We start from the raw sequence: 9388 nt of genomic DNA, 5'->3' as shown, positions 1-9388 counted from the left end.
GGACTGAAGTCACCGTTGGGGAAGAAGACCTAGAGACTGTGGTGGTGATGTGAAGAGGCTCTACGGAAGCCCCTGAAACGAAGTTTAGAACATCGTCTGTGATAACAAGGGACTGTCGAGACCAATAAGATGTATGCGCAGGAAGCCTGGCTTCAAGACCTAAGAACATAATGACATAGGGAAGAAGTCCCAGTTGCAGAAGCGGGCCGTCCAGAAGCTTCCGAGACGCAAGAACGATGCATGCTTTAAGCTTCTAACGCAAGAAGACCAGCAGCCGAATGGTGCTGTGCCCATGGGTGCGGGTGTTCCAGACCCTAGGGATGGCGCCTGAGGCACCATGCCGTGCTCCTGGAGCTTAAAGATGACCTTGAGACCCGAGAAGGGTCTAAGACACAGAACACAGGCCACACGAAAGACAGGACAACACACACAGGCTGGAACCGCCCTGCCCGGGAATGCCAAACAGTAAGCCGCGTCCCTTACGTGCCTAAAGGAGTCTGCGCTCCAGGACAAACCTCTCCCCTACGCCAACTTCAAAGACACCTTTTTGCAATTCTCAACCTTGTCCCCTCTCGGGCGCTAGTCTCTCAACTTAGCTTTCGGAGGGCCAGGGGCCCAAATCCATCCTTGAGGTAGTCCACAGAAAACAGCCATCCAATACATTCCTGTGGTCACCAGCTTCCTCCTCTTCCTCTGCAAAAGAAAAGGAAAAAACATTACCCCAAAAGCAGCCACAGCACCAGCAATAAGCATCCTGAGAGGAGATACCAACCTCTTCCACAACATCCTCAGCCTCGTGAACGCCAAGACATTCTGCTCGACCGCTCCGTGCCAATTCCAGAGTCTGACGCTGCGGCAACAGTTATTCACAGCACCTAAGAGACCAAGAAATGCAACATTAGCACTGCGCTTCTGCCAAACCACCAGTCCCGTGCTCCTCCTCGATACTATCCGGCTCACCTCAAATGCGAGAGCCTAGAACACACCAGGCTCCGGCAACACACAAACCCAACTGCAATACCTGTCCCAGAAGGACTCATGAACCCAGCTCCCTTTTCTAGCCCTCCCCCAGTGCCAAGCCCCTCTCTTCTCCCTGACCCATCAGGGAAGGAGCCCCACTTCTTCCCCACAGCTCCTACCCTTTATTTGCCAGCCTGAACACCCAGCGTCGGACACTTCTCGGGAGCCACTCTTCCCAGCCTCTCCCTGCGTTCCGCCACCACCTCCTATCTTCTGTCTTCCCACGGACTCCGGGCTCTGCTACAGACCCACAGAGTCAGCGAAGCCCTGACCCGACCTACAACAGGGGCCTGCCGCAAGCCACAAAGGCTCCAGGGACACGGCGGTACCCTGCGCACTCTGGGGGAAGGCGACGAGGCACCCCGCATCCTGCAATATGTTATGCCTTACGTCCCTGCTGCTTTCCTGAGAAATGCGAGAACTCCATCTACGGCTGCAGACAAGATGCTCACCCAGGCCCTGCAAAGTAATCTCATCATCTGCCCGATTGAGACAAATTCTATTGGCACCTTACCTGGGATACGGCAAAGCTAGTGGGGAAAAACAAACAATAAAGTTCCATCTTCAATACACTCAGGGATTCCAGGAAAATACGCCGTGCCTGGAAAAGAGAAAACTGTACCCTTAAACCATCTCACCGCCCCCGAATGCTCATTACAACGTGACTGACCTGAAAAACCCCAAGGAAGAGAACCAGCACATGAGGCTGCTGTCTACTATACATGCTGCCAGACCTCACCTGGTCCTCAAGGTCTTACCACCTCCAGCTTCCTACCTGCTATTCTCTAAATGGGCTAACATCTCCGCCCAAGGAACTGAGCCAGCTCCAAAGCTGCAATCGACTGAAGGACCAGCAGAGCTCTGACCCTGGAGATGCCTGGCAGCGGAATGAGCTGCCCCAGCAGAGGCTCTGGGTTATATACCCCGGGCCCTGCCCACCGCCCTTCCCACCAGCACCTGGTAAAGGGGCTGGGGCAACAAGGCATAGAGCGTGCCACAGGAGCAGCTGCTCCTTTCCTCACAGGCCTGAGAAGTACAGCATGCAAAACACCAAAACGGAGAAAGCGACCCTTAGAGGAAATGACAATACGTCCTCTTTTATTACAACTACATCAATTGTGTCAGCAATGGGGCCCAGTAGGTAAGTAAACTTAATTAATCTTTTGCAGGGCATAGACATAAAGAGAAAGACGTCATCCTGACCTAAATAGGCAAGAAGATCATTAAGCATAATAACAATATTTTTAAATCAAGACTCAATGTCCTTTAGTTTCCTCGTAAAAGAAACCCCACAACGAGTCATACAGCATTTCTAGCAAGACAACGCACATAACCTGACTTCTGCCAGAAGTGTGTTCTGGATCGGACCGGCAGACAGAGCGCAAGCAGGAGCTTGTACGCTGTCTGTAATGCAGTGGCTGAGAAAGAACCAAGGCTTGGGGCCGCCGCTCTCCTCGGCCGAGTCTGCTCCCGTGCCCTGTCCGTCCTTGCTGTTGTGCCTTAGGCCGCGCAGTAAAACAAGTGACACGTGCTCCCTTTTAACTTCTCTCCTGATGCAGGAGAGAAGAGAGCGAGACTTAGGGACTGAAAGATAAACTGAACTGTAATGAAATCTTAACAGCAAAATAATACCAAGAAAAGACAACAGTAACAAGAAAATAATTAAATGCATACAGGACATACACAACCCGATACGTAACTCCCAGGATGACCACTGCTTCACTGGCAGGCACGGGGAAAGTCCGGGACAGCACTCGGTGACAGACTGGAACCGGATTCCAGACCCGGTTGCATAAATGCACAGATGGGGGTCAAAGGACAATGAACAGACAGAGGAATCCTCAAAGGCCAGACAACAGGTACCGACCCCTTCGATCCCACTGCTTTTATACAGAGCGTGATGATGATGGGATGCAATACCCCATCGGTCAGGTTCGGGTCACCGGTCCTGTCTTCTCTTCACCGTGGGTGCGATCCCTCTACGCTTTTCTGCTTCCGACGGGGCATATATAAAAGTTAGCTGCACTGTGCTGTTATAGGAATAAGTATAAGCAAGAGCCTCTCTGCACGGCATCCCTTGGCATTAAGTGTAAATATAAGGTCTTGGCGCTCTGAAGGCAGATACTACCTGAAAAATACATTATTGTTTTCAGAGAGTTCAGTTCATTGGAAGAGACTTACCTGCAAAGCAAAGTGACTGAAAACAACACTGGTTCTGTTGAACCTCAGTCCAGCACTTCCACGCATGGCTACGTAACCTCACATTCACATGAAAAAAAGTGGCCAAATGTATTCGTGGAGCCGCCGGTCACATCTTCCCTTTAATACCTCAGGCTAAGCTACCTTTGTCCTGTGCTCCCGTCGGCTCCCCTGCGTATCCCTGTCCATCTCATCTCTCCGCATCTGAAAAAAAAAAAAAAAAAACAACACACCAACATCAAACATTACCCTGATGCAGAGCAGTAGCTTTATTCCAAAGGTCTCCTTTCTACTTAGGAACCCTGTTCACATAAGTCCAACTACAGCCTGTCATCCAAAAGAGAGAAGCCTGCAAACATTACACCCCACACAAAGCAGCCTGAACATCTTTGAGATACTGTCCATTTCACTAGCCGCAAACACCCTCTCTGACTTGGCTCTGCTTATGCCAGCGCCCGCTAATGAAACACCCGTCCACGCAGCCTCTCGAGAGCTAATCGATTAGAGATAACTATGCAACCTTTGCCTGGGTCTAGGCAGATCCTCATATTCACTACAGACTCTCATCGTGATTCTGCCTACCCTGTACACTACACGCCCGGGCAGGGCAGCCCCGAGCCAAACACACACAGACTGACGCCACACAGAACACGACAAACGACGCGCCTCAAGGATGAGAGAAAACTCTCAGCAAGAAGGATGACACCGGGACCAAAGTCACCGTCGGGCAAGACGAACTGTGGCACTGTGATGGTGACGATGTGAAGAGGCTCCACAGAACCCCCTGAAACGAAGTGTAGAACTTCACAGTTCCTGAGAAGGGACTGTCGAGCCTGACAAGACGGACATGCAGGAAGCCTAGCTTCAAGACCTAAGAACATAACGACACAGGGAAGAAGCCCCAGTTGCTAAAGTGGACCGTCCGGAAAGTTCCAAGATGCAAGACCGATGCACGCTTTAAGATTCTAATGCAACAAGAGAGGCAGACGGTTGGTGCTATGCCCATGGGTGCAGGCGTTTGACACCATAATGATGGTACCCGATGCACATTCCATGCTCCTGGAGCTTAAAGATGATCTCGAGACCCAAGAAAAGGTCTAGAATGTAAAACACAGACAACACAATCGACATGGCAACACACACAAGCTGGAACTGCCCTGCCCAGGATGTGTTAATATAATACTGGACAGTAAGGTACATCGTTTACCTGCCCAAAGGAGACTGTGCCCCGGGACAGCCCTCCCCGCTACGCTAACGTCAAAGACCCCATTACACAATTGTCAGCCTCCGCCCCTTTCCGGTGCTGGTCTCTCAACTTAGCTTTTGGAGGGCTACCATCTGATTCCATCCTTGACGTAGTCCACAAAACACAACCATCCGATACGTTCTTGCGGTCACCGGCTTACTCCTCTTCCTCTGCAAAAGGAAAAGAAAAAAATAATCCCAAAAGCAGCTACAACACCAGCAATAAGCATCCTGAGAAGAGACGACGACCTCCTCCACAAAACCCCTCGAGCCTCCTGAACGCTGGTGCAGTCTGATTGCCTCCTCCGCACTGATTCCAGAGTCGGATGCTGCAGCGACAGTTATTCACGGCACCTAAGAAACCAAGAAACACAACATTTGTACTTCACTTCTGCCAAACCACCAGTCCTGTGCTCCTCCTCGATACTATCCAGCTCACCTCAAATGCGAGAGCCTATAGCAGACCAGACACCATCAACAACCAAACCCAATGACAAAACTTGTCCAAGAAAAATGCATGAACCCACCTCCCTTTCCTAGCCATCCCCTAATGCCAAAACTTTAGAAACTCCCCCCCTTCTCCTGAACCATCAGGGAAGGAGGCTTACTGCTCCCCCACAACTCCTGCCCCTTATTTTCCAACTGCTCCTCAGGACCTGCTCTTCTGAGCCCTACCCTGTGTTTGGCAGACACCTCCTGTCTTCTGCCTTCACAGAGACTCCGGGCTCTGCTACAGACCTGGAAAACTGTTACAGAACCTACCAGTAACCGCCTGCAAACCGCAAAAGCTTCAGGGCCACTGTGATACCCTACATGGTCTGGAAGAAAATGGTGAGCCATCCCTGCTGTTATAACCCTGTTGCTTTCTCAAAACAGATAAACTCAATATATGGATACATACAAGACAGTCACGCTAAATCCTGCTCCAATATCTCATAACACATCTGATTGAGACTAACAAAAACACCAACTAACATAGTGTACATCAAAATTAGAAAAGAGTACAAAGTTCTATCTTCAATGAAGTCAGAAATTACAATAAAACACACCACCTGCCATAAGCAAAAAAAGAACACATACTATTAAACCATTTAAACAAACTAAATGCTCCCTATAAAACTAAATATATGGGGAAAAAAAAAAAAAACAAACATACATCTCCACTTTCTATGGCAACCACCCTTACATTGAAAAATCTTACCTCTGACGTCTTACCTATACTAGTTTAAACACTAAAACAAGCCTTCCCAAACAGCTGCACAAGCTCTAAAACAACACTTAAGAAACATCAGAGCTCTAACCATGGAAAAGCCCAGCACCAGAATGAGCTCCTGACCTGAAGCTGTGGCTCATATACCCCGGGCCCCGCCTGCGGCCCTGAGGCCCCGCCCACCATCTTTCCCACAATCCCCTGGGTAAAGGGTGGGGCCAACCCCCAGAAGCATAAAAGCAGCTGAAGGTGCAGTAGGTGTTGTTATTTGCTTTAAGTTTATGAACTACAAAGTACTGAAGAGTAACCCTTGCTAGAAAAAACATTATCTGCTTGTCCTCTGCAGCTACATCTATTACATCAATGATATGTCCAGGTAAGCAATTAAATTATTTTTTTACGGAATGTAGATAGAAAAAAAATAAATGTCAGACTAATCTCTATAGCAAAGTAGCTTATTCAATGAAATGATAACGTTATTATTAAAACTTACATACTTAAGTGTCCTTCAAGAGAAAAAATACAAACCCAAAACCAATATATTACTGTGGGGTCATTCCTTATTTCTAGCGAGACTGTGTGCACTACTGAACTTCTGCCAGCAAGCCCTTCTTGGATGGGAGTGAGTAACAGAATCAGATTCTGTAAGAAAACCGTCTCAAAAACATTTTCCTCTGTGAAATAAAGTATTTACTGTAAATTGCTGGCAATTTCAAGTCATGTTGATGATCTTTTTGACTTTTTACTCAACAGCGCTACTTGAGTCCCAACATACAGAAAGCAACAAAAAAGTATGGAAATACAAGTGATGTATTTCCTGAACCTGCATAAAACACCCTAATTAACATCTAAGTAGCTAGAAGAAAAACAAATTGTAAAAGGCAGCAAAAATCATCATAGTGGACATATGGATTGAAGTAGATGAAGGCTAAGAGGAGACCTGAGACTATGGTGGACATTTTTAGGAAACCCAATACAAAGTAGAAAAATATTATAACACAGAAACCAAACACAAGGCTCTAGACCACATAGATGACTTTGGAAAAGGTTCTCACAGAAAAAGATGTGTTATTGCATAGATTAGAGAGGTCCTGAAGGAGCCAGAGAAACTAAATATATCTTGGGATGCGATGAGATCAACAGGGAATCGAGCAAAGTACGATTGTCCTCAGGGGACCGACTTCAGGCGCACCAAAAGCAAGAAAGAATAGGAAGACTGATGGCGTTAACCGTTGCAAACTTGGGAAAGGTTCTGAAGGGGAAAAAAGGGGTGCAGAGTGCGCTTCAGAGCTAAAATGAGGTTCTAGTGCTTAAGGGATTGTCGCGATTTTGTCCAGATTGGCCAATCAGAACAACAGATGGCCCTTCCCCCCCCTCCTCAGAAAGGAGAGGAAGAATTAGGAGACTTATGAGTTTAGAAAAAGAACTAAACTACTTCAATTTTTATTGTTCGGTTATTATTTACTATTCTCTTATTTAATATTATTTTCATTAAAGAAGAAAGTATTGTATATATATAAAACCATATCCAGCTCCCAGGATGACGATCACGTCACCAGCAGACACAGGGTAAGTCCCAGACTGGAGTCAGTGACGGACAGGAGCTGAATTCCAGAACTACAGTCAGGAGTGCTCGGATCGGGATCAAAGGCAGACAAACAGTGTCCTCTTCAGATGTCAGCCATTAAAGAAAAAGCGACCCAGAACCCTCTTGCCCTTTTGATCCCTCAACTTTTATACTGAGTGTGATGCAGATGGGATGGAATACTCTGTTGGTCAGTTTTGGGTCACCTGTCCCATCTGCTTCTCCCTGCAGGTGTGACCCCTCTACGCTTCTCTGCTTCTGACCCTCTAATGGGGCAAACACCAGAGTTAGCTGACCTTGGTTGTTACAGCAATAAGTCTAAGCAAGAGCTTTTGTGCATACCATTCCTTGGTATAATCATAGAATCATAGGGTTGGAAGGGACCTCTGGAGATCATCTAGTCCAACCCCCCTGCCAGAGCAGGGTCACCTAGAGCAGGTTACACAGGAACACGTCCAGGTGGGTTTTGAATGGCTCCAGAGTTGGAGACTCCACCACCTCTCTGGGCAGCCTGTTGCAGTGCTCTGCCACCCTCAGGGTAAAGAAGTTCCTCCTCATGTTTAGGTGGAACTTCCTATGTTCAAGTTTGTGCCCATTGCCTCTTGTCCTGTCCCCGGGCACCACTGAAAAGAGCCTGGCCCCATCCTCCTGACACCCACCCTTTAAGTATTTATAAGTGTTGATAAGGTCACCCCTCAGACGTCTTTTTTCCAGACTGAAGAGACCCAAATCCCTCAGCCTTTCCTCATAAGAGAGGTGTTCCAGTCCCCTAATCATCTTTGTAGCTCTCTGCTGCACCCTTTCCAGCAGTTCCCTGTCCCTCTTGAACCGGGGAGCCCAATCGGGACTTATCACTCTGAGAGTAAACAGTTGCTGAACAATATTCTGTCAATTTCAGACTTCAGTCAGTTAGAAGAGGCCCAGCTAAAAAGTAAAATTACAAATCAGAAAATTGATTCTGTTTTACCTCAAACCAGGACAGGAATGTCTTACGAGAGCTCGGCGATGGTAGCGGACGAGTCCCCACCCGAGAGACCGAATAAGCCTCACAGATAACAAGACAGAACTCCGAAGGGAATTTTGACCAAGTACAGATGACGTCAGGGGACAGAATAAAGGCATCCTAAACATCAAAGAAGTTGTTAAGGGTGCTCTGGAGAGCACAAAAAGAACAAAATCAAAAGGGAGCTGAAGTGCTGTGGGGTATAAGAAAGGACTCGGAAGACAAGGCTTTAAAAAGCGGAGGCGTTCTGAGGGGGTAGGGTAGGAAAAAAAGGCTCGGACATGCAGCAAGGCTTTAGGAGCCTCAGGAAGGGGTATGGACAAACTACAGATGAAGGAGTGGAAGCGGTACTCCGTGGAGATGCCCTTGATGGTGGAAAGAAAGATGAAGGGGTGCCACGTAGCAAAGAAACACGGGAGGCTCTGATAGAACAAGAGAGACGGAAAGGGAGATAAAATGCTATGAGGAGCTGTGGAGTTCCAGAAAGGTCTCGGGAGGCTTGGTGAGGGTGAAAAAAGGGGCATCGAGGGGTGCTGATAGACAAAAGAAGGCTGAGGGGAGGACTAGGAGGAACTTGGATGATCGTCTGAGGGGAGTACAGATGTTCCCGGGTGGCTGGAGACGAAATACGGGAATCCTAGGTAGCACAGAGAAACAAATGAGTGCACTACATCTCAAAGACGGACCCACCGAAAATGCTATGAGATGCATGCCAGTTGCTGGGAAGCTCCTGAGGGGCATCGTGACTGGGAGAAGAAAAGTCCCGACGGAACCAGAGAGACAGAAAAGCGACAGGGAACGTGATGATTAAATCTGGAGGGGATCCAGGCTGAGTAAACGTTGCCTTGGAGGCCAGGGAACTAATAGCTGCACGGCTATAAGGAGGAGAGGACAGAAGAACAGTGTTGGGTGTTGAAGAACAGCCGAGAAGACCCTCCTGCCGAGCAGTGACATTCAGACTGGAAGGCCTTGCTTCCGAAACTCCTTCTCAGGGAGGAGTCTAGGTGCGGCTGGATCCAGTCTTAGCCTCCGACTGTAAAGAACAGTTCGGCAACAAATTCTGTCACAGACTTGCTTTAATACGGCTCGAGCTGAGGGACCCCCTCGATGCTTTTCCTGTGCTTTA

General features: G+C 48.1%; 1 long non-coding RNA gene across 2 annotated transcripts; it reads right to left on the bottom strand.

Annotated features, from left to right (window-relative positions):
* Positions 1-3154: 3154 nt before the first annotated feature.
* LOC141736854 (uncharacterized) lies at positions 3155-4820 on the bottom strand. 2 transcript variants are annotated; one of them, XR_012585067.1, is made up of 3 exons: positions 4714-4820; positions 4536-4635; positions 3155-3423 (listed from the first exon to the last, which is right to left on the bottom strand). It is a non-coding gene; the product is annotated as an uncharacterized LOC141736854 (long non-coding RNA). The 2 variants fall into 2 exon arrangements; XR_012585068.1 differs by having other exon boundaries at positions 4555-4635.
* Between the last annotated feature and the right edge of the window lie 4568 nt (positions 4821-9388).

Source organism: Larus michahellis, unplaced genomic scaffold, assembly GCF_964199755.1.
Source record: "Larus michahellis unplaced genomic scaffold, bLarMic1.1 SCAFFOLD_65, whole genome shotgun sequence".
NCBI lineage: Eukaryota > Metazoa > Chordata > Aves > Charadriiformes > Laridae > Larus > Larus michahellis.
The sequence above is the reverse complement of the archived record's forward strand: the minus strand, read 5'-3'. Positions and strand labels throughout refer to the sequence as shown.